We start from the raw sequence: 25,059 nt of genomic DNA, 5'->3' as shown, positions 1-25,059 counted from the left end.
ATCTGGGGGTAGAGACAAGGCAGATGCTAACTGCTCTGCACTGTTGCACTATGCATTGAGGAACATGGCAGCACCATACAGCTTGATGAGCACATTTAACTTTTGGCCTGTGGTTAGAGGCATTTATGTCACTCTTTGTTCACTCGTCATAGATTGAAAATGGCCAATAACTCTAAAATGAATAAATTAGGGTGATCATATTTTGATTTCCAAAAAAGAGGACACTCGACCCCGCCTTGAGATACTTGAATTTTACTCGAAGTTCACCCAAAGATGCCTTTATCACTTTAATACATTTAAAGTATGCCTCCTCCGTCTGGATAGAAAAATTCTGTTTTATTAAAAAAAATTATAGCCATGTATTGTTTAACCAAAGACACAAATTCAAATTCTCAGAGGTTACTCAACAGGCTTTATTATTCCTAAAAAAAAATCAAACAATAAAAACGCCAAAAAAAAAAAAAAGATTTAAGTAATGATAAAAAATATTAATATAATGCCTTCCCATTAAAATGTAGTCCATTCAATACGCCAATAGACACATACAGGCAGACAACCAGACATTTTTATGAATATATAAAACCCCGCCAGACGTCCTGGACAGGATATTAAAAGTGAACATGTTCGGGCAAAAGAGGACGTTTGGTTACTCTAGAATAAGTATCATAAAATACACCTTTATTGAAGGTCAAAGGATGTGCCAACAAATCATTTTTTATACATTTCTATCACGACAATTGTCGTTTACAAATTGGTATTCCCACTCAATTGTTTGTCTTTTGTAAACCTGTCCATATTACGAACATAATCGAGTTGTAAATAGTAAAACACACAGGAAAATACAAAATAATCTCTTCCTCTAGCATATGTTCATGGGAAAGCTAACACAGTTTACAATACAATTTTCTTAAAGTATTCAATAACAATAAATGGATACTGATTTTACAATAGAGTGACTGTCATCAATGACACAGTGAAAACACTGTTATAGATTAGAACAAATCAAAATCCGGCATGGTCATAATCACACTGTGCCTGGTGAAATCAGATAAAGAAGTGAAGCTCTAATGGGAAGCCTATTGGGCCCCAGAGCAGCTTTACTTGATGACCATCTCTTCCTGGCAAACTGCTGCAAATACACAAGACCAAAAGTGAGCAACTTCTTTTAACGAGAACAACTAAGAGGTATGCATAGGCAATGGGGATCACAATCCCAGTTGAATGCATGTGAAGAAATAAATAAAGCTTTTTCACAAAAGCTTATTTTTGCTTTTTTGGTGAATGGTATCAACCACTTTCTTCACTTCAATAATCTAAAGAAAATGAAATTCCCTTCCTTTTGACAAAGTGACTGAGTCAATGTGAGTGTTCATCTCAGATTAGCTCTCAGTACTGTAATCAGAGGTGAAAGTGGTGGTAGGGCTGGGATAGAACAATACAGCTGACAAGTTGAATAGAAAGAATGTGTTCATTTTTATTAATATAGTGTATTTGTCAGATGGTCCAAATCATCGTGTCAGATGATTTAAATGAGGAGGTATGCCAAGAAAACAGCAAGATGTTGGGTTACACTCATTTCTCCTCTGAACGCTACCCCGTGGTCTCAATTTTTCTTGTGCTGATGTAGGCACCATGAGCTTTCTCTATCAGGACTAAGCTTGTACAACATTTATGCGGCAGTGAAAATGAAAAGACATCGTTTCTTTACTTCATGTCAGCAAATTCCTCCCTCTAAGTTCACTCAAACACTTGTCTCTTCTTTCTCTATGAGTATCGTTTCTAAAAATACCCCTGTGTCCTTCTTGTAAGAATAACGTTTGGACTGATTTTTAGCGCATTTTTTAGTGCAATACCACTTCACATCTCAAGAGGCAGTGTATGTAACAGGAAACTTCACACAGCCCTAGATCTATTCATTATTTGTCATAGCACAACAGGAATGAGGACAATACTTTCTTCAGCTGTCCCACTGTGTAATACGTGAGTGCCTCCTAAGGCTTTTGTGTACCAGAGCAAATACTAACTCACTATGGTTTACCTAGTAATTGTACCTAAAATAACTGGGCTTTAAGGGTGAGAAATCTGGTAACTTAAGACAAACAGGGGACAAGTGATTAGTCGTGTACATCTCTATAGTTAGCCACAGTTTCAGAATCCTAAGCGACATGAGTTTTTCGCCTTTCTGAACCTTTTATGCTTGAAAACATCCCATGAATGAACTCATACATATTTGGGGCTTTATCGTCGATGCGGGACCATCGGGCATAATGAAGTTCTGTTTCCCAGCGTGAGTGGGGAAGCCTCATGATTACCAGTGCTTCTCTCATTGTCTCTCATCATCTCCTACCTAATTGAAGACAATATAATGAGACAATGGGGTCTCACTCATCATTCTGCATCAATGGCGCGCTCTACGGAACGTGCCAGTTTGTTAAAATGACAAGGGGGTCGTTAGACGTATCGGTACTTGAATTCACTCGAGTTTGTTTAATTTGGCCCGAGAAGGCGGACAATTATGTGACATTTCCCATGCGACTGCTCATTTCGGTCAGCTTCCTCACTTCATGACTGCCCACCCTTGTAAACACTGGATGTGTCTGGGTCATATGTTGGGTGGGGTACAGCGAGGGTGAACAGGAGGGTGTTGTGGTGGAAAATGGTTTGAGGCGGGAATGGATTTGGTGGCGGTCTGCCTCTGGAGGAGTTGTCTCAGATGATTAGGAGAGCTGTGTGGGGAGGGTCCCCAGTGCCTGGCCTCCTTCACCTTCCTAATATCCTCTGAATAGGCCCCCCTCCACTGTGCGTTTGTTATGGGGTTTGATGGGAGGGGGTGGGATTATGTCTGGCCATGGTTTAGGAGTGTTTGTCATCTGCCCCCTCGAGGCCCGCATTGGTTCTTTTGTCTGGGTGTCAGGCATGGGTACAATGTCATAGTACACAATGTGTTTCAACAATAAGGGCATCTTGGGTGAGGAACCTACACAGGATTTCATGTTTGGGTTTGTTTCATTGAATTTGTTTAGTGGCTGGGAACTAGCAGTGGCAATACACATTTACAACTGACTGGGTTAGTGTTTTAAACCTCCATGTTTATGTTTCTATTGTAATTTCCTTTAATTAATCTCCCAGATATAACATTATAATCTTTGAAAGTTAGCGTAATTGTCTCTCTTGGTTCTCTCAATGTGTGTATTTCTACCAAAAGCTGTAAGGGACACAATTTAGTGTCAGTGTGCCAATGTCAGCGAAATCCAATGATTTTTGATGAACGATATAGGCACATGCGTGAACACAAACATCTCTAACGAATATGCTAAGAAACGCTGAAGCAACAACAACATAGAGTACTAACTGTTAAAAAAACTTAAAAAAAAAAAAGAAAAAAAGGGCACTATGCTGAACATGATTACACATCATCATCTAAAAATGAATATACAGTGGGGCAAATAAGTATTTAGTCAACCACAAATTGTGCAAGTTCTCCTACTTGAAAAAATTAGAGGCCTGTAATTGTCAACATGGGTAAACCTCAACCATGAGAGACAGAATGTGGAAAAAAAAGCAGAAAATCACATTGTTTGATTTTTGCAGAATTTATTTGCAAATCATGGTGGAAAATAAGTATTTGGTCAATACCAATAGTTCATCCCAATACTTTATTAAGTACCCATTGTTGGCAATAACAGAGGCCAAACGTTTTCTGTAACTCTTCACTCTTCGCTTGGTGTAAAGAAATCAACTGTGGGAGCAATTATTAGAAAATGGAAGACATGCAAGACCACTGATAATCTCCCTCAATCTAGGACTCCATGCAAGATCTCACCCCGTGGCGTCAAAATGATAACAAGAACAGTGAGCAAAAATCCCAGAACCACACGAAGGACCTAGTGAACGACCTACAGAGAGCTGGGACCACAGTAACAAAGGCTACTATTAGTAACACAATGCGCCGCCAGAGACTCAAATCCTGCACTGCCAGACGAGTACCCCTGCTGAAGCCAGTACACGTCCAGGCTCGTCTGGGGTTCGCTAGAGAGCATTTGGATAATCCAGAAGAGGACTGGGAGAATGTGTTATGGTCAGATGAAACCAAAATAGAACTTTTTGGTAGAAACACAGTTTCTCGTGTTTGGAGGAGAAAGAATACTGAACTGCATCCGAAGAACATCATACCCACTGTGAAGCATCGGGGTGGAAACATCATGCTTTGGGGCTGTTTTTCTGCAAAGGGACCAGGACAACTGATCTGTGTAAAGAAAAGAATGAATGGGGCTTTTCAAGGTCCTGGAGTGGCCTAGCCCGTCTCCAGATCTCAACCCCATAGAAAATCTGTGGAGGGAGTTGAAAGTCCGTGCTGCCCAACGACAGCCCCAAAACACCACTGCTCTAGAGGAGATCTGCATGGAGGAATGGCCCAAAATGCCAGCAACAGCTTGTGAAGCGTTAAGGAAAATGTTTGGCCTCCTTTATTGCCAACAAAGTGTACGTAACAAAGTATTGAGATGAACTTTGGTTTTGACTAAATACTTATTTTCCACCATGATTTGCAAATAAATTCTTTAAAAATCAAACAGTGTGATTTTCTGTCTTTTTTCACATTCTGTCTCTCATGGTTGAGGTTTACCCTTGTTGACAATTACAGGCCTCTGTAATGTTTTCAAGAGGGAGAATTTGTACAATTAGTGGTTGACTAAATACTTATTTGCCCCACTGTAACTGCTGACGGCAGGCAGTGGTGTTATTCAGTACAAGAGTAACTCAACATGCAATGTAATTCAAGTAAATCAATGGGAGATGCTCCACTTAGTCAATTTCATGTTTGTATTGTAACTTTTATTTGTATATGTTTACTCCTTTTCTTTACTCTTGTGCGATTGCTAATACAATACAATGTGATCATTTCACACAAACACATTCGTGTCAGACATGAGACAAATATAATGTACATTTGACGAGACAGGCAGAAATTGGAAGCAACCAATGTGTTTCCTAAACCAAAACCACAGTTATTTATAGTCATTTATTTATAGTAAACAGTTCTTTAAAAATACATGTCTCGCGTGCAAAATGAAACTTTTGTATAGTGAATGCCATCCATACATACTCAATGCCATTTTGCCTACATATAGGTAGTGTATAGTAGAAGACTGCTGTTGTTTGTTGTATTTGGGTGGCTGTGCGAGCTGGCTTTCAAAAGGTCCAACTGTAGCTAAAACGCAAAACTGCAGTCACTCTGAATTAGTGCTGAGCAGTATAATGATATAAATCGTGAAACAGTTATATAATTCCTACAATCCTTATTTACTTGTAACGACATCCATTGGACCCAGACTATATAATGATGACGTTACATGATGACACATTACACGAGAAGCTCATACTTCCATCAGCAATTGTTAAGAAATGCAACTGGATGTCACTTGATGGATTGAACAGCTGACCTTTAGATCTGTGGATCACCTGCTCTACCAACTGGGCCACAAACACCCATAATTGATAATATATTGATATGAAGAAAGAACACTCATAATAACACAATGTAACGCAGGTGCAAAGTGCTGTATGAGGAATTTAACAGCGAACCACTGAGCCTCAGTTCACCTCAGTCACTTCAAGACGTGATTAATTAACAATTAATTAGACAAAATCAACTAAATTATAAATGATCGACAAATGGATTATTATGCTCCTCTTAATAGTGCACTGAATGGCACAACTGAGCGCATACATAATAGTCGTGACCCATCTCTACAGTGCTGTATAATATATGCTAAGAATCAATTGACCAGAAAATGATGCACATTCCATCTGGTCAGTTATAAAGAAAACTCAAATGTAAGTCCCTATTGAAATCATGCAATCATCATGTTCCACAAATTTCAAGATTTATTTTTTTAAATACTTAAAATTGATTTATTGCTTTCATTAAAAAAAAATACAAAAAGCTTTAAATACAGTGGACCATGTGATTGAACTCAAAGGTTACATTAAACGTAATAGTCCAACCAATGGAAAATATAATGCAAATGTCAAAGATGGTTAAAAGCATGGATTCTCAAGTGTAATGTTGCATCCTTCTTTCACATCCGCTAAAAATATACTGTAGACACTAAAAGAAGTAATTTATCCTCATATGAAAATGTATTACAATTTTAAAAAATATATTTCTATGTGATTAATTTGCCAGAATCTCCCCACAATTGACCAGTCGTAACAGCTTTCTTCCTCAGCTATACTGTAGTTGAATTAGAGCTCACTCAGAGTAATAAGAAATAATGCCACTTGCCTTGTCACAATGAACACGTCTAATGACATGGTCTCCTCAAGGGTGTGCTTGAAGAGATACGATAAGTAGATGAGTTGGATGACACAAAAGATTAGCTATTTTTGTCTTCAAAATAGCCTCATGACCGGCATGTCATTTGTAAAGTTTCCATTTTTACTTTTTCATTATATTGAATAGGTTTTTCTTTATTTTGGGGATTAAGGTTTAAGACTGCTGACTGACACATCAGTCGGAACTAGTCATCACTGTTTTGTGTGCGTGAACAGTTTGTGGACTTGGGTGCAAATCTCACCTGATCAAAGGAGATTATTTTTTTCCTCATCTTTTGGAATGAAGCCGCTTTTTGTAAGTTAGGTCTTACACACACACTTGCAGACATATAATGTATGCAAATCATCTATCAAATTGAGTCTGTTTTTCGGCTGGTACAAGAAGGCAAATCCAGTCTGAATGATCTTTGTGTGGGCAGGAAGCCTTGAAGCCTTGCATCATGTCTGCCAGGTTCTCCCCGAGGACGTTTCAGCCTCCTTTACATTCACACTCACACACGCCATCTATTGTTTTGCCTTGCATCCCAGCAGAAGTCTGTCTTCATCTGTCCTATTGATTAATGAAGGAGGCGCAGCGGGGGAGTCCAAGGAAGGCGGGAGTCTAGATCAAGGCTGAGCTGCATCACTGGGAGTTGCACACGCATGCACACCCAGGCATGTTCACACTCACACACTGTCTGTCATGTTCCGTCTGCGTCTGTTACTGCAGGCAGGCATGACACATTTGTACAGATTTTGAGAGATGTTGCGCACACGCACATACTGCTGACACACGTGTTAAATTTAAAACAACAACAAAAAAGATTGTTTGACTAACATGATATTTGAAGGTTAGTTAGGGTAATGATGCGAGTTGCATAGCATCTGTGCTTAAATGTGCACAAACAAACAAACAAAAAATAACTTCTAGACTGCGTTTTCAAAATCAAATCACCTCAAATGGTTCTTGGCCTGAGAACAATTTAAAAAGTTCTATTTGCAGGACTGGGTTAGATTCCAAAATGATGTGACAAAAATGATCTGTCATTGAGTATTTTGTTGGCTGTAAAAAATAAACCTGTGTAAATAAAGATTATTTTTACAAGCTACTTGTGTGGAATATTACCCACTGATTGAGGAGCCTTGTGCTATTTTTATCACTTTGGGAGCAAAAATAAAACATCAGGCTTGTTTTTCTTTTCCATGTTGTTGCTTTAGTGTTAAAAAGTACACCTATGGTCATATGTTTTGAGCCTTTTCATCATTCAGTTCAATGAGAATGAGTTAAATCTTTTTACCAAGGGTGTATTGTCAGCATATACTGACATAAATTCAATATTAAATCTAAATATTAGATCAAAGTTATATTGGCCTACATATACTGTCTCTAAATCCTATATATAAATCCGAAATATCAAATAGAAATAATATACTGTATACTTATATATAAATCTTCAATATAAATCCTAAATCTAGAATTGCGTGAAAATATTTAACTAATATGAATAAAGAGTAAGAATAAAGTTGTATTATTACATATGGCTAATGTCGCTGAATAAATACAACGTACTTTACATAGAGCTTCACCGCCTCTGTTAAGATCAACAATAATTATGAGCATCTCGACAGGCTGTTTAGAATCGGTGTCACAAATAAGGAAGTCCTTAAGCTCTGGGCAAATCTACTGTACATGAAATTATAATTAATAGAAGGATTTATACTAAAACTTCGTCGTAGCTCCCAGCTAAGGTAAGCTAATTTACATAAAGTATTAAACAGCTTATTCAGCTACATTAGCCGGACGTAATAATATGACATCCCCTGCTAGATAATGATGTTCGTGTTGAGGCATGTCTTCCCTACTGCCGAACAGCATCATCCAAAGCATAGTAAAGGGTTTACAAAAAGAAGTGGAGTTGTACGGTGTGGGGGTGTTGTCAGTGGACTGGGGGGCTCTGGGTTCTTGAACAAAGGATCACTGTTTCTGCCTGGTTGTGGCTTTTTGGGAGGGTCTTTGCCCGGCTGGTGCGATGCGGGTTGGGGGGTGCGGCGGAGCTGGAAAAAGAGTGTGACTGAGGAGGTTTTATTATTAAAATGAATGAGAAGAGCAAGGCTGTCTGTTTTGTTCACAAAAATAAAGAGGACCAACAGAGCAAGTCATTTTCCCCCATTTTTTTCATCACACACTAGCTAAGCTGAGATAGTACAGTATGTGTGTATGTGTAATGCTGCATTGTCTACTGCCCATTATACACAATTTTCTCAACCTTTGCAGCTGTATGATACAAATGACAACAGCCTTGTGTGTGCCCGTAACGGCAGCTGTCACAGCTGTGAGCAAATTTGTAAGACAGACTGTATACGCCCACATATACGTACATGCTTGTGCGCAAGCAAGGCCCTGTCAATTTTCAAGACAGTGGCACAGCGATTATCATTCTTCTTTGTGGCACAATTAATTGTCAATTGTATAGGAACGAGATGACGTTTGCGGTCAGTAGCAAGTCAAGGCAGGATGGCAGTGACTGGCAACAAGGCAGTTTTCTTGAGAAAAAAAAGTCAGTATTCTGTTGTTACTTTGCCAGTCTTCCTGACATGACCTTAACTTGAACTTCATTCCTTGTTTCAGTGAGCAAACCTTTTTCCTCTCATCAAACACACCAGTGATTTCCGAGCTAGCATTCTGGTTTAAAAAATGTCACTAAACATTTGGACACAATAAAAGACATTAAAAGTAAATATACCATGGCATTGTGCAAGCACATTCTGCAGTGGGTCATGAACTGTCACCTTCAGCACTTATCTTGTTCATACATTTTTCATTCAAAGTTGTGAGATTAACTTGAAGTAGCAATAACTGGAGTCTCAAAGGAGTTTAAAAGAGAGTATACTGTATTTAATTTTTCGTCCCAGTTCCTGATAACGTTTATACTATGAGCAAACTTCATCCTGTGTTTCCCTTCTCTTCTCTATTCTTGTTTAGGTCATTAATGGTTAAGAGGAAAAAACAAGAATGAGTGCCTTCAACACAGAAGCGGAAGAATGGGAGCCCCAGAGCACAACACGATGAAGAAAAGACAGAAGTGATGAAAGAGAGGTAAGACAAGTTTGCCCTGGGCTCACGCATTATCTTGGGTCGGCGTATGTCTTCTGGCGCCCTTCTTACAGTTTGCCCCATTTAGCTGGGTCTGGTGTTTGCATGTACAGCGGGACCCCTACATACAATGTTAATTGGTTCCAGGACCTTGTTTGTAAGTCGAAATGGTCGTATGTCGAGCAGAATTTTCTCAATAGAATATATTATAATTCCATTAATTTGTTCCACTGCCCGAAAACGTACACTAAATCCTTAATAAATACTGCTGGTACTATTGCAAATAGCAGTAAAACAGACCTAAACAAATAAATTATAAAAATAAGAATAATAAAATAAAATAGTAATAGTACACAACACCTGTAATAATATAACGAATTGGATTCTAATGTGATGGTTGTGTTTTGCGTGGTGTACCTGAACGCACCGCGTGGCTGACATGACGAGAAAGGTGCGGCAGAGATTTTACTTTCTCTTTTAACGTTTTGTTGTTGGCCTCAAATGCGGTGGACAGTAGGCAAGTTGTGTTGCACAAGTTCTGAAATAAATGATTAAAAACCTGATGAAGCTGGCGATTTCTTTGGCGATGTTGCAATCATAATAGTTGTCACCTTAACTTATAAAGACTGGCGAATGGAGGCCGGAGGAGGACCGTCGAAATCGTAGGCATTCTACGGCCGTATTGTCGAGACAGTTCACGGACGCACATAACACGCTCATATTTTTCTATCATTTCCATATTTATTTCAATGGTAAGAGTCACCTTTTTCCTTTGTTCACCACCTGCACTGACATTCTTGAAACCCATATCGATTTTTCCTCACAAGAAAATTTGCTGTGTGTCCGTCTTGCGGGAAAACAAAGAAACTGCGGTGCTGTCATAAATCGTCAAATTTCGAGCATGTCGTCGGATGTAGAAACAAATGGCGAGTCAAATTTTACGTCGGGTGTCATAAAGATCGTGTGTCGAAGCGATTGTGTGTCGAGGTACCACTGTATCTGTTTTGTGTACATGTATCCATCTTGCTTTCTGATGCACCTGCTTTCTCTTCTGTCACCGTTCGCATTTACGTACCTACCTACTCCTGTTTCAGAGACTTCAGCCTAGGGCTAAAGGAAAATAAACACTTCCTTATTTGAAAATATAAAATAGACTTCAAAAAGTGCTAGTAATACCGCTTTTGATAGTTCCCACTCTGGTTGGTTGTTGGTTTAGACCAGTGCTTCTCAATTATTTTCTGTTACGCCCCCCCAAGGAAGACGTAAATGTTTCGCGCCCCCCCCCCAACTCTCTGCCGCCACTGTAAATAGTATCATTCGTCTATATTACTATTATAAGTACGCCTCAGCCTAACATTGTGTCCTTTTTTTTTCTATTAAAGAAAAAAAGTAACATAGATCAACTTGTAATAAAGTATAACTTTTTTAACATTGTGTTGCTTGTAACAGAAAAGACTTAACGCGCATCAATTTGCCTGAAGTTAAAAAAAAAAAAAAAAAAAAAGTCACATCCAAACTGTAAAAATACACTCAAGGTACATTTTTGACCATTTGATACTGAAAAATAAAATGTAATAAAATCAGTAAATAATAACAAATTCAAATTGATTAGAAACATTTACTCTTCAGGACAACATGCCAAAAAATTTGACCGAAAAAAAACCAAAACTGAATAGAAGGGGGGGGGGGGGGGTCTTTGGACAGAAGGAAAGTTTTTATTTTCGCTGATTCACCACAGTACTCACTGGTTTACTGATATAACACTGACAAAGCGGGACGATTGGCAATATTCGGCACATTTTCGCTGAAAGACAATCAAGCGGCTTATCAATGAGATTGAGGTCTAATGTCTTTAAGTGGCGTCTTAACTGATTTGGCTTCTCCGCTATAATCATTTTTAGACTCAGTAAACAGTGGTCTTTCCTCATTTCCCACTATATTAAAAGTCAAAGGCAAACGGCCCGAAAAAAGCGCATTCTCGGCGGCCGAGGGAGAACCGTAGGTGAGGGCGGTGGTCGTGACGATCCCAAGCCGAAAACGGCACTTCTTAGCCGGACACGTGAGAACCGAAGAAGACAGTGGGTCGCTGCGTGAGTCCAGCTCTGCATGAGTCTCTTCCGTGTGCTCTTGCTTACTTCAAAAATACTGCACGCACTTTGAAAATGAGAGCGCCACTGCCACCCACGGAGTGGATGTGCAAGTACACTTTATTCTAGTACGGCAAAAAAAAAAAAAAAAAAAAAAAAAAGCATGTTCCCCGAGGTCACTCGCGCCCCCCCTGACATCGCTCTGCGCCCCCCTGGGGGGGCGCGCCCCACCATTTGAGAAGTACTGGTTTAGACGCATTACCTCTACTGCCCCCTGGAGTGGAGGATTGTTATTACTATTTTTTTAACTCAAAACGTATTCGCCGTCTGATTGCGTATACCGAACCACTCTTAATAAATATGTATATGCATATCCCTTCCAGAGACAGTGGTCACTACAGTGGTACAGCTAGGTTAATATTTCTGATCATGCCTACACAGTTATAAAAACACTAAAGAATCCTAATTTAACATAGTTTTTGTATGAAATATATTTTCTTCTTAAATGCATGTATATATGCATATGCTATTCGTATATATGGCTGAATGGCAGACATTGTAATATCGGCAATAATTATATCGTAGCCCAAAGAATCAATATGGTATCATATCGGCATGAAATTGATGATATACACCCTGACATAATACTCTAACAAAACTGTGAAAAGAGCCACCGTTTGTCTTAACTGCTGCTCCCCAAGTGAGCACTCCCTGGCTGAGTAATGCTCACCCTCTTTCTCACTCTCTCTTTGTGTGCAGCACTAAATCATTTTCTCCCATGCAAGACGAACATGGAGAAGGGGATAGTTAAAGAGGCGAGGTGGTGAATAGTGCCTATTTTCATGACAACACACCCTCTGGTCACCAGCTATGAAGACTGCCTCGCCGTCCAAGATTTTACAATTTTGGGCACTTCATTAAACACAGCCCTTAGATTTATGGTACTATTTCCATTCTTTATTTTTTGTATTATAGGCATATGGAGTGTATTATTTTTGTATCTGCAGCCAGACCCTAATGGGAAACATCATTGAAGTTACAGTACAATCACGCTTTGCCAAGAGAGATAAGACCACATACCTTAGTGAACACAACCAACAATAACCATGTGCCGTATCGTCATCATTAACTTTAATCTTTAAGCAATTTGGTTTCAGCTGTATGATTTTGCAGTACATCCATGGATAGTGTTCCTCTGTTATTTTTTTGTCTTCTGCTGATCTTTTTTTCCCTATTGCACCTCCCTTCTGTTCTTTCTTTAGCAGTTACAGCTTCATGGTCTCCTCACTTTGGCTACCCACACACACAAGAACCTTTTTTTTTGTTTTCATATTAATTGTTCCTGTCGTCTGGACAGCAGAGCTGCCTGGTCATGGCTCCAAGTTTTCACTTCGAACTTCCGAGGCCAAAGACAGTCTTTTCAAAAACAGGAAACAGCGCTGGAGGTCCAGCGACCGCTTGATCGGTCTTAAATTTTGTTTATTTTTTTGGACATCCTTACATCTGATTTGAACTATGTCTTTTTTTCCGCTTACCTCTTTCTTTTATTCTTCTTGATGGGTGCACCATGTATAAACAAACTGCAACCAATGTGGTCACATTTAGTTTCATATAAGCTTAGGGCCAACCAAGTCTCTCTAAACCTGAACAAAAAGAAGTGCATTGGCTTTCTTTTTGCATGCGTAGGCAGAGCGCTCAACGGCACACTTTGTCACATGGTGTCATATTTCAGAAGACAACTACAGGACGTGACAACCGAGTGAGTCACTCAGTCAAGTCCGATTGATTCAGTGCCGGACAACGGGACAGAGCGAGTCATTGTTACTTTCACGCTTGTGCCAAAAGGACAAGCGGAAGATGGGCAGCGGTTTATTAAAGCCAGTGGCAGGAAAAATGACTGCCCATAATCAGCAATTAAGAACATACGAGATGGAGATGTTGACTGTGATGTTGCATCTGCATCCAGATATTATTTCTTGCAACAAGGAAAAATGTCGATTAATACAGTAAAAGGCAACCAAGGTTCGGACTGTTTGTACAATTTCTAGTTTGAAAAGATATATTTAACAACTTTAAGTACCGTACTTTAAAAATCCATTTTAAATGTTGTTCACTTTTTCATTAATCTCAGGAAGTGAAGGAATCAGCAGTTGTAAATATTGAGGTCTAGACTGCAAGAAACCCAGAAATTGTGTGCAAAAATCATATGCATAACCTCCCTGACGAAAATCCTGCTTGCTATTGGAAAAAGGAAGTATTTCATCCCTCATACTACATGATTTAAAGTATATGAGAGAAATGCTACATTGTTGGGCAAAGCACTGAAAGTAATTATTATGCCGATATCTTTAATACCAGTATTTATCCCTTTACAACATTTTATATATGTCATTATTTTTATTTGAGCTTCCCAACCTTGACACACTTAAGGCAAATCGTTTCATGCAAAGTCCGTGAACCATACTGAGTGCAAGTGAAAAAGGGCTGTAGAGTTTTGTGTCTATGAAGCGTTAAAACAGTGGCCATTTTAGCATTCATTTTTATCAGTGACTGAAAGAATGAAAATAGTCAGAGGCAGGGGCCCCCCAAAGCTTTCCGTCAAGCCTCCTGAGAGGAGACAAAGGTTTGCATTGACTGCTGCGTGTCGATAAGACCTATCATTAGTCTGCCGGTGGAGGGATTACCAACACACACTAAAATGCTTCTGCACACGTATACACACTCCACTTGCATCCTTACATTAGTCACTCTACCCCCCTTCCAATCTTATTTTACATTCTCAAGCTTGAATATTTTTCTATACTAAAGTAGAGACTTTATTTGAATCGAAGGGGCATAAATGAACCCCTTCTTTTCAATCACAACACTAACTATACACCCCGCTTTACAATGGTGTCCACACACGGAAACATGTTTGTGTGTGACATGCATGGCTGGTACAATAGTCCTAAGGAGATTTTCTCATGACCTTTTTTTTGTTTTTCATAATAAATAAAAATAAGTAAAAATAATAAGAATACACTCAAAGAAAAAGTAAGAAAAATTGTTTTTTATTGTCCACTATGGCAAAGCTAATTGTCACCATCCGTTGACGACAAAAATCAGTTTATTCACAATATGTATCACTCTTAAATGCAGCAAACATACGTATTTCAGGTAAAATTCCGTAGTTCCTAAGTAGGCATGTGCAGTTTGATATTCTGACGGTATGATAAACTTAAGCCAAAATATCACGGTTTCATGGTATTTCAGTTACAGCTCTAAAATGTGTTTCTTTGAGTTATCTGGGTTAAAAAAAAAACTTTCTTCTATTAAACAGGATTTTTATTATTCAAAACATATTATCAAATTGGACCATAAGAATAAGGTTGAGTTAAAATAAATTTAAAAAATATATATATATATATAACAAATATTCTAATTAAAATACCGTATTGGGCTGAACGTAAGACCGCCCTGATTATAAGACGACCCCGTCTTTTTCAAGACTCAAGTTTGAAAAAAGACTTTTTGAACACCAAATTAATTTTTATACAGAAAATAATTACAGTACATCCGGAACAAATGATTATAACAATATATTTGAGAGAAAAAGCATGTTATTTTGCCTCATTCAAATTTTAATACCTGAAGATTTAAATATGTAAACTAAAGTGCAATCACATTCGTAAATGAATGGCTTCTCGTTTTTGAATTGTAAATAAACCAATCTATTGTGATAAAACAACAAAATTGCAATAACTGCATTAACCATCAAAGTAAAGTCTAACTGTAACTGTAGTCTTCAAACAAATCTGAATAAGGAAAAACATTGCAATAAAATAATGCAAACTGGTTAAACTAGTAGCTGAGATCTGCCATGACAGAACATTGCTTCAATGATATCTGGCGCCATCTAGCGTCGTGAATGGGGAGAGCAGCTGAGATCTGTCATACTAGAACATCGCTTCAATGATATCTGGCGTCATCTAGCGTCGTGAATGGGTATAATGTCTAGACTGCGAATATAAGACAACCCCCTTTTTTTTCAATCTTATTTCAATGCAAAAAACACCACCTTATATTCGGGCCAATACGGTAAATGCAGTCCTTTGGGCAAGTGTAAACCCACAACCACAGCTGAACATTATTACCATCTGAACAAAAATAATTTATTTTTTTTCCATAAAAAGCACATGTGTATGACTCTTATCATGTTTACATTATACACACACTCTCTCAACACAGACAGTTGCCAGAAATAAAAAAAAACACCACGTTTTACCACCGCTAGACACACTAAACATGCTGGGGTTAACTCTTGTAGCCGGTTGGAAATGTTCATGGAAGTGTTTACTAGGGCTGCAGCTATCGAATATTTTAGTAATTGAGTAATCGACTGAAAATTCTATCGATTATTCGAGTAATCGGATAAAACAAATATATTTTTAGGTGAAGAGCAATTATACATATACTGTACATGAGAAAACAAGACATTTCATCTAATCTTGAACCATTTTCAGTCAATCAATGTCTTTATTTTCGATGTATATTGTTGAAAACAGCCAACAATTGCATCTCAGATGTAACTAGAATAAAATTTTAAAAAAAAAAAGACTAATTCACTGCTTTCACTCAAAAAACTTTTAGATCTTATTAAAAAAAAAAAAAAAAATATATATATATATATATATATATATATATACAAGTGGTACCTCTACATACGAATTTAATTCGTTCCAGGACCTTGTTTGTAAGTCGAAATGGTCGTATGTCGAGCAGGATTTTCCCATAGGAATACATTATAATTCCATTAATTCGTTCCAAAGCCTAAAAACATACACTAAATTCTTAATAAATACTGCTGGCACTGCTACAAATGGCAATTAAACATAGAAAAACAAATAAGTTATAAATAAATAAGTCAGAATAATATAATAATAAGAAGAATAATTAATAATTATTCCTGTAAATAATGTAACGAATTGGATTCTAATATGGCGGACACTTTTTACTGTCCCTGAACGCACCGCGAAGCTGACGTCACGGTGAGATAGGTCGGTGCGGTAGAGATAATACTTTCGTTTTCTTGAGAGCAGTCAACTGCTTAAGACAATGGGCGTTTTGTGTTGGATAAGTTCTTAAATAAATGATAAAAACGTGACGAAGCTGGCGATTTCCTTGGCAATGTTACCACAATAATAATTGTCACCTTAACTTATAAATAGTGGCGAACGGTGGTCGGAAGAGGACCATGGAGCTGTATTGTTGAGCCAGTTCAGGGACGCGCACACCAAGCTCATATTTTTCTATAACTTGCATCTTCATTTCAAAGGTAAGCATCACTTTTTTCCTTGTTTCTCCAACTGTATCAACTTTTTTTGAAAACTGTGTTGATTTCTCACACAAGAAAATCCACCGTGCATTCGTTTGCAGTGCTGTCATGTCGTCGTATTTCGAGCAACTCGTCGGATGTAGAAACAAATGGCGGCTCAAATTTTACGTCGGATGTCGAAAAGATCGTGTGTCGAAGTGATCGTATGTAGAGGTACCACTGTATATACTATATCTTACCTAAAAAGGCCGTTACGCTTGATAACAAACATCACTTAAAAGTTAGGATTTTTTTCCCCACGTGTTTCAACTGAATTTCTCTTTGTGTCAAGCCATTTTTAAGTTCTAGTTAAGTTTTAAGTTAGTCTAAACTGTAAGTCCTGATAGGATTTTGAGTTTTTGCAGTGTTCAAAATAAATGTATGATACAGGCTGTATTGGAGCACATTAGGGACCAGTGCTACTTGGTGTTTTATCCAGCAATGACTACTGAGCTAAAATTGATAGTTGGCATTATTGAGTTTTTATTTTACACCCTGATCACTCCACAATGCTATGTTATGTTAAAGCCTGTATGTAAGACACATTAGCCACGCATCGACAGTGGTCATAATTAATTGAAACCTAGCCCTCCGCAGGGCTAACGTTACGTGAGCTAGTAGCGACAGTAACGTTAATCTTATTTATTAGCACTTAGCACTCTTTATTAGCGCTTAGCGATGTACTGCTTTAAGATGGCGGCTGTTTACAAACGCTGCCCAGACGCAGCCGAGTTTGTCAATTTGCATCTAGTTCAACATACATGTGATCTCTATGAGACGCACCAGACGCTACCTGTTACCAATGTAGCATTGTGCGGGCTAGTATTTAGCAACGTCGGCGTCGTTTGTGGCGGCTGTCGGCTGCGGTAAGTTTTTTTTTTTCCCTTCTTCCTCTCCGCACGTGACAGCGCGTTGTCCCGCATTAAAAGTAGTCCTAGCAAAACGTGATGCTTACAGCTGTCAAAATAAACGATTACTCGAGGTGAATAAAATTACTCGGATCAGTTTTTAAACTTGAGTTACTCGAGTTGCTCGAGTACTCGTTTCAGCTCTAGTGTTTACCAACCTTTAATTTTGTATAAATGCAAAATCACATTGGAGGTATTGCCTCTTTGGCAGCCGCCCTCCGCAAACATGTTTTACATGTCGGGTGGCCCTCCTCCTCTAAGCCACAACCGTCTGTAACTTTTCTGATACTGAAGTATTCCTATACCAGCGATTTCGTTTTCTTCGATGGGGGAAAAAGTTCAGGAGTTTCATCTCCTCCAGCCATGGTGAAGCATTACTGACCACTGACACTGAGCAACAACCAGTGGGGGAGGGTTGAGCCTTGCAGCTGCAAGCGAGGGATTTGTCTAAGCTTGAGAACGATAAACCGATACGACCGGTTATCCGGTTTTACAGGTGAGAGATACAGATGTATCGATAGTAAAGTTATCATTTGACAGTAATTAGCCATTAAATATTCAATGAACCGATAGCAGAGATAGAATTCGGCTATCGCGAGCACAAGAATCGGCTTCTAATGCCTAGCTCAATGCATTGCTTAATATTTTACTTCACATGCTGCGCTTGTGTCATTCACCACACAGCGCACTTGGATCGAGACCGCACGCATGATATAATATGGACAAGCACTACTCACAGTCGTGGTTGCCTCAACTTCCCATGCATTTCAGCAGAACCGCTACTAGTCGCCGTCCTTACCCGATCGTCACGGGCATGTCATAACAACGCGAGAGCTAACGAAACCACTGTAACGCACGCTCCGTAGCGTTTTCTTCACAGCCCAAAACGAAACTAGTAGTGGCAACGAAGCAACATGCTAAAACAATGGACAGTGTGATCACCGATGCCAGCGACGTGCAGCGATTGATTTTCAACGCACCTAGGAAAACAAAAGTCTGACTTTGAAGTGATGAAGGCAGCCAGATCTGTTCGCATGGGACAGACCTTGTGTGAAGTTTGGAGCGGTACAGAGATCGTGAGTTTTTAACCCTGAAAAATAACCCACAACAATGGTGGAAAGGGCGGCATATTGTTTCCACGAAACGCAGTCTACTTAAACATAAAAATTTGGATTAGTTGATCTTCCTCAAGAAAAATCTGCCCTTCAAAAAAGATATGGACAGTGATGAGGAATAAAAAATGAGGAAGCACAGGCATAAGTGAATGACTTTGCTGTGTATTAGGTTAAAGTAATGATTATTGACCTGTCTAAAATGCCATGTTTTTGTTTTGTTATACCAGTCGTAAAGCATAATTTATTATTTATTTATGATAACACTAGCAGGTTTTTTTTTTTTTTTTCTAGAGCTGCTGCATATAATTAATATTTTTTGTTTGTAAGATGTTAACATTGAAAGTTTGCACTTAAATTACTTACCTCTTGTGTTAAAAACACCAGGAAATACAGTAATTGAATTACTGCACTTTATTGTTGTCTGTCACTGGAATTTTATTTTATTATCAATCCCATCCAACAAAATGACAGTCATATAGTCAGCCTTATTTTTTTTTTTTTCATAAAAAAAAATAAATAAAACATGACATTGGTATGAAATGTTGTTGTTTAATTTTGCTATATTAGAAATGTGGTCTTTTTATATGTTTAAAATACTGTACAAACACACACAACAAATATTTACTATCGTATCGTTTTCACTCTATCGAACCGTATCGTTCTTACACTGTATCGAATCGTATCGAATCGCTCGGCCTTAAAAATGTATCATTTTTAATCGAATTGTAACCTGTGTATCTAGATATCTATCGAATCAGCTTCATGCCAGAGATTCCCAACCCTAGATTTCTCCCTTCATTTTTAGGACAGAAAAAATAGCTAATACCTTAGGGCCGGTATAATGGAAAAACTTTGCAGCTTTGAAACCTTGACGTTTTCATACCACGGTATACCTTGAAAACGGTAATCGGCACATGTCTATTCCTAAGTAGATGATGAACCATTGCTCGTATTGTCACTGTCTCTCATTATCACAGCCCCCAGAGAATATATGAGTTTACTTACCTCCGCTTGTTCGGAGGGTGCAACCAAACGCATGTCATTATCCTCCCTATTTTCCGCAAATAGCTTTAAATAGCATTAGGGCCAAAATATAACAGCACAATTAAGCCATTGATCTGTGGTGGATAGTACATTGGAAACATTATGAAGTCAGGAATGGACAGAGGTAATGAACATTTTTTGTAGGTAACCTTTTCAATCGTGAGGCAGATGCTGAGAGCTTGTGTTGCACTTCTGATTCGTAGTTGCTTCTTAATGTCCTCATTTTTAGGTCATGGACTGAAATTGCTTTTCATTTTAAAAACAACAATCCCTGAGACAAGGCACAGGATCAAAGGTTGGAGCTAACATTAACACCAAGTCTTCGTGTCTTCATTGCTTCATTCATACTGATCAGTGCTTGTGAGGCATAATTGTAAATATAGGCCCAACATCATGTTGTCTTAAATTTTACATAGAGTTGATCAATGATGGTGAAATGCCACCACAGCGTGTTGATTAGGGGTCATATTTGCTTTGTGTAATTTAGTGGGTTTCATGTTTTTTAATAAACTCACAGCTGTGTATTTTGTGCAGATGCATTAACGGACATTTCTAGGCCAGTCAATGCATGTTAATGGGCTTAGACGACAGTATGCATGTACATTTAGTTAAAGTGCAAAAGTATTCCAATCCCATCTGAATTTTAACCGATAATGTTTATACTTAAATTTAGATGCCTGCAAAAAATAAGCAGTTTGTTGTCTTGACAGTCTCATCATTGGTATGTGATTAAATTATGGATTGATTGACTTAAACACAAACGCCAGTTGTAAATATTATGGCATTCTGTTGTACTTCGCTGTACAGATTGTGTGAAGTTACACCTAGATTTGTAGTGTAGCAATTTTGACTTGTTTGTGATTGCGACCACCCCAATGCTTCTAATATACAGAGTTTGTCTGTGCAACCTCTGTAAAAAAAAAAAAAAAAAAAAAAAAAACCTCTCTCCAAAAGGCTTTGGCTCAGTGGCTCAGTCTGTTTTGAGTAGTGAGACACACCCAAAAGGATGGATATGAATAATACTTGTGATGTTTTATAAGTTTGGCGACTTGGTTGTTCCGGGAGATCTAGCGCCAAATGCATGTGTGAGTTACATTAAAAACAGACCTAATATGGTAAAAGCACAGGTACGTTCTAATAAGGTACCAACGTCAATACATTAATAGTCCAATCAAATATAATAATGTAAATCATTTCAAGAAGATCTACATCTCAACCATAATGGGTTATAAAATTGATCAAATACATTAAGAGTTTGATATTTCTTTTGTAAATAATAACATAAAATAAAAAGAACTTGGACCTCACAACCAAAGAAGATAACAACTAACAGCAAAACAATCAATTTCCTTCTGAATTGTATGTCAGTTGTTAAATTATATTTCTTTATTTCAACGCCAAAAAGTGGTTACATTCCACAGAAAGCATCCATTCACCAAAACCTCAACATAACTCTTAATAAGCTGGTGATAGTTGGACTCGTACCTCTCATAAAGTTTGTTTTACTTAGCTCATTCCCGCCCTGGGTAACTCGTAAGCCCTGTGATTAAAAAGTGTATTGAAGATTTCAAGCAGGGTTATTACCTGCCTGACCTCGCTGTCATAGAAGAGAAAAATGGCTTTGGGATAAACAAAAATTATCATTCAGCATCCTGTGAATTTGTTGTGCAACTTGAGAGCTGACAAAGCAGCTCAAATGCAAAGCAGGTGACCACTAAAGGATGATCAAAACAGAAACAAATTTTGATTCAAACACGATTACTCGTACTATGTTAAAATAGATTCCAACCAGTGGAGCCCAAATCATGAGGTTAATACTGTTCATCAGCATTTTTGTGATTAACACAATGTGTGCTATGAAACATTCAAACATTTGTTCATTTGTAACACAGCTCAATTGGCTGGCAACACATTTGATTTTCACGAAATTGAAACATGCTGCTAATCCCATAATATGTGCCTTGTGTTTATACCAGACAATTGAGGAATGTTAAAGAAAGAACATTTTCTTGCAACACGGAAATTGTAGACTGCATGTACCGTAATTTTCACACTATAAGGCGCACCTGACTGTAAGCCGCCACCCACCAAATTTGTCACGAAAACGGCATTTGTTCATAGATAAGCTGCACCGGTCTATAAGCCGCAGCTCTCCACACTGTATTATGGGATATCTATACCAAAAGACATTAACCAGAAAGACATTATTTGACAGTGGCGTCATACGACTGTCAAATGAACCACTATGAAGTTTTGAACCAATTGGCTGCAAAGCTTCATTGCTTCAAAAAGCTTCATTTGGCCATCACTGCGCCCTTTCGGGGAGACAATCAACCCCTGTGCCACCTGTTGTCAACACTGATATCGTCCGACATGCCTCCTAGTATGCATTGCAGCGCTACAGATGTAGTTAACAATCAAAATTCATAATTCTGTGCAAATTTCTTCAGTTACTGTTCCGGTTGTTTCATTAATTGCTAATTATGATATTTGGTATCACTTTATTTGACAGTGGTGTCACAAGACTGTCATTGTACAATCATAATTACGATGTGACACTGTCATGAGCATTAATGAATGCTTACAACAAATGTCATTTAGTGTTATCCGGCAAATTATCTATTTTTTAAATGGATGTAAAAGATCCGAGCTGGACATAAGTGGAGTGAGTGAGGTAATTTGCCAGATGACACTTAATGACATCAGTTATAGGTGTTCAGTAATGCCTAAGATAGTGTCATGTCATAATTATGACGATCTTATGACAGTCTTATGTCGCTGCTGTCAATAAAGCGTTACCTATTGACCCAATTAAATCAATAAATAAGCCGCACTGGACTATAAGATGCAGGATTCAAAGTGAAGGAAAAAAGTAGCAGCTTATAGTCTGAAAATTACGGCATATTGCAGGTGGCACTGTGGATGAGGCGTGAGCATGTCAGTATCAAAGCTCTGAGCTCAAGGGATCAATCCCGGTCTACGGCCTTCCTGTGTGGAGTTTGCATGCTCTCCCCTTGTCTGCGTCGGTTTTCTTCATGTAGTCCGACTCCTTCCAATATCCCAAACCATGCATGGAAGGCAAAGATTGTGAATGTGAAGTACTGTTTGTCAATATGTGTCCATCCTTGGCTGGCAACCAGTGCATGGTGTACCCTGCCTACTGCCCATACCCAACTGGGCCCCAGCAACCCCGTGACCTTCGTGAGGCTGAGCGGTACAGAAGATGAATGAATGAAAGTATATTGCAATTGCAATTGTAGGGGAACTTCAAAACAAACTGGAAATAGAGGTGTCAGGAACATCCCACCAGCTAGACTATTTTTATTGTGATGCCCAAGGGCTGTTCAACAAAACAAACAAGATCTAATCATGTCAGATTAAATGAAACTGCTCTGTCTTGGTTGGCATTGACTTAGTTAGTAAAATAATCGAAAGGACCAATACAAATGCACACATTTGAATGTGATCCAATACACACTCACAAAAACGTGGAAAGTTGTGAATTCAATGTATGAGGTCAGGTACCTGCATACACAAAGAATGGTTCTACAAAACAGCAGCAAAATTATCTTGATGGAACAACACTTGATTTTAAGTATTCATGACACTACTTTCGTCGTCTTTAATACTGGACGACCAAGACAAAAGACAATGGCTATGTTTAACGTGTACAGTATATTTTATAACTTTCTTCAGCACCTGCTTGCATTCGTTGAACATGACCCAATGAAGTAATGGCACATTGGCTACTAGGTGCTAGTAGAATTTATAGTAGATGAACCGCTAATATTCAGCTTTCCAGCTTCCAACTTTAAAAATCTAAAAATGATTTCATTTGTAGGAATCACAAAATATTTCTCCTGTGGCAAGCTTCCTGTGCAAACCCTTCTCATTTTAACATCAAAGCTAAATTTAAACAATTGAAGCAATTTTTCATCCAACCAAGGTCATCTATTGTTCTCTCTCTGTGAGGAAATTTCAAGAAATATATTTTACTGACAAGCTTCTTTGTAGCAAGCCACCTTTCAACCATTGAGACAGATTTCTGTTTTCTGTAGTAACTTCATTTATAGATTGTTGACTTAATTTCTTTGAATTACCAAGTTAATTTATTGCAGTGTTTGTGTCCCACACAGGTTTCAAAAGTCCATTGTGTAGACTTGCTTTAAATAACAAAAGGTTTAGCCCCTGTAAAGAAAAGAGCATTACTTTAAGATTAGAAAGAGAGTCTTGCAATTAGCCCTAGCATCTGCATGCAAATTTGTATTTTAAGATCAGTGCCTGATGTGTAAGCACACTTGAGGATATTTTTATAAAGAAGCCAGTGCAGACAACACATGAAATCATGAATTTTGTTAAATGTTTGCCAAGAACTAGATGCTTCTTACAGCAAAGGATATGGTGGGAAAAATGTCTCTGAAGAAACTCTCGCAATTACTGTGTTCAAAGTAGCTTAAAATACATTTTTAAATATTATATTCAACTGGAATCTGATTGCGCTGAGCAGCCACAAATGAGCCCAGAACTAACTTAGAATTGGAGACAAGTTGGATCTTTTCAGTGGACACCCCCTTAATTATGGTTAGGTTGTTTCAAGCTTGCCGTCTATTCTCTCTTTTCTGTTTTGTTTGAAAACATCTCAACACTTTTTGCAGTCGGTGACAGGCTGTATATAAGATGCAGAACAAAGCAGCCAACAGCATAATTTTAGATATTTTGGCCAAGAGTGCTGAACTCACAGAAACTTAAATAATGCACGATTTAAAAAAAACAACAACAAAAAAACAGATGAAATGTACAAATGTACACCCAAGTGAGCTCTTCATTTTTTTTCTCAAGACCACCCACAATGTTTATAGGTTGTGAGTGGGCTCGTTGTTCGTATAAAAAAACAGTGCTTGACTCACAAAGAAAAGATGAAGGGCAAAACCGAAGAGCTATTCCATCTAATTATGTTACTAAACATCCAATAATTCTTGATACTCATTAACATTAGAAAATTGTTATGAAATGGTATGAAAAGAAAGACTCAAGTTTGTTATGTATGTCCTGTATCACTGCTTGTAAGTGCGGAGTCAGTGACATTTTAATTGTGTTAAATATCAACACTCAAAATGTTCTTTTTTTTTTTCATTTTCTTCTT

General features: G+C 38.1%; 1 long non-coding RNA gene across 4 annotated transcripts in view; it reads left to right on the top strand.

Annotated features, from left to right (window-relative positions):
* The window catches only part of LOC130918917 (uncharacterized), a 41,197-nt gene that overhangs the window by 6,512 nt on the left and 9,626 nt on the right, over positions 1-25,059 (top strand). For 2 of the 4 annotated variants that reach the window (XR_009063855.1, XR_009063854.1), the window contains exon 2: positions 9,299-12,437. This is a non-coding gene — a long non-coding RNA (uncharacterized LOC130918917). Of the gene's footprint in view, positions 1-9,298; positions 12,438-12,758; position 25,059 lie in introns of those variants that run through there. The other 2 variants (XR_009063857.1, XR_009063856.1) reach the window with 2 other exon arrangements.

This window comes from Corythoichthys intestinalis, chromosome 7 (assembly GCF_030265065.1).
Source record: "Corythoichthys intestinalis isolate RoL2023-P3 chromosome 7, ASM3026506v1, whole genome shotgun sequence".
Classification (NCBI taxonomy): domain Eukaryota; kingdom Metazoa; phylum Chordata; class Actinopteri; order Syngnathiformes; family Syngnathidae; genus Corythoichthys; species Corythoichthys intestinalis.
Note: the sequence above shows the minus strand (reverse complement) of the source record. Positions and strands in the feature narration are given on the sequence as shown.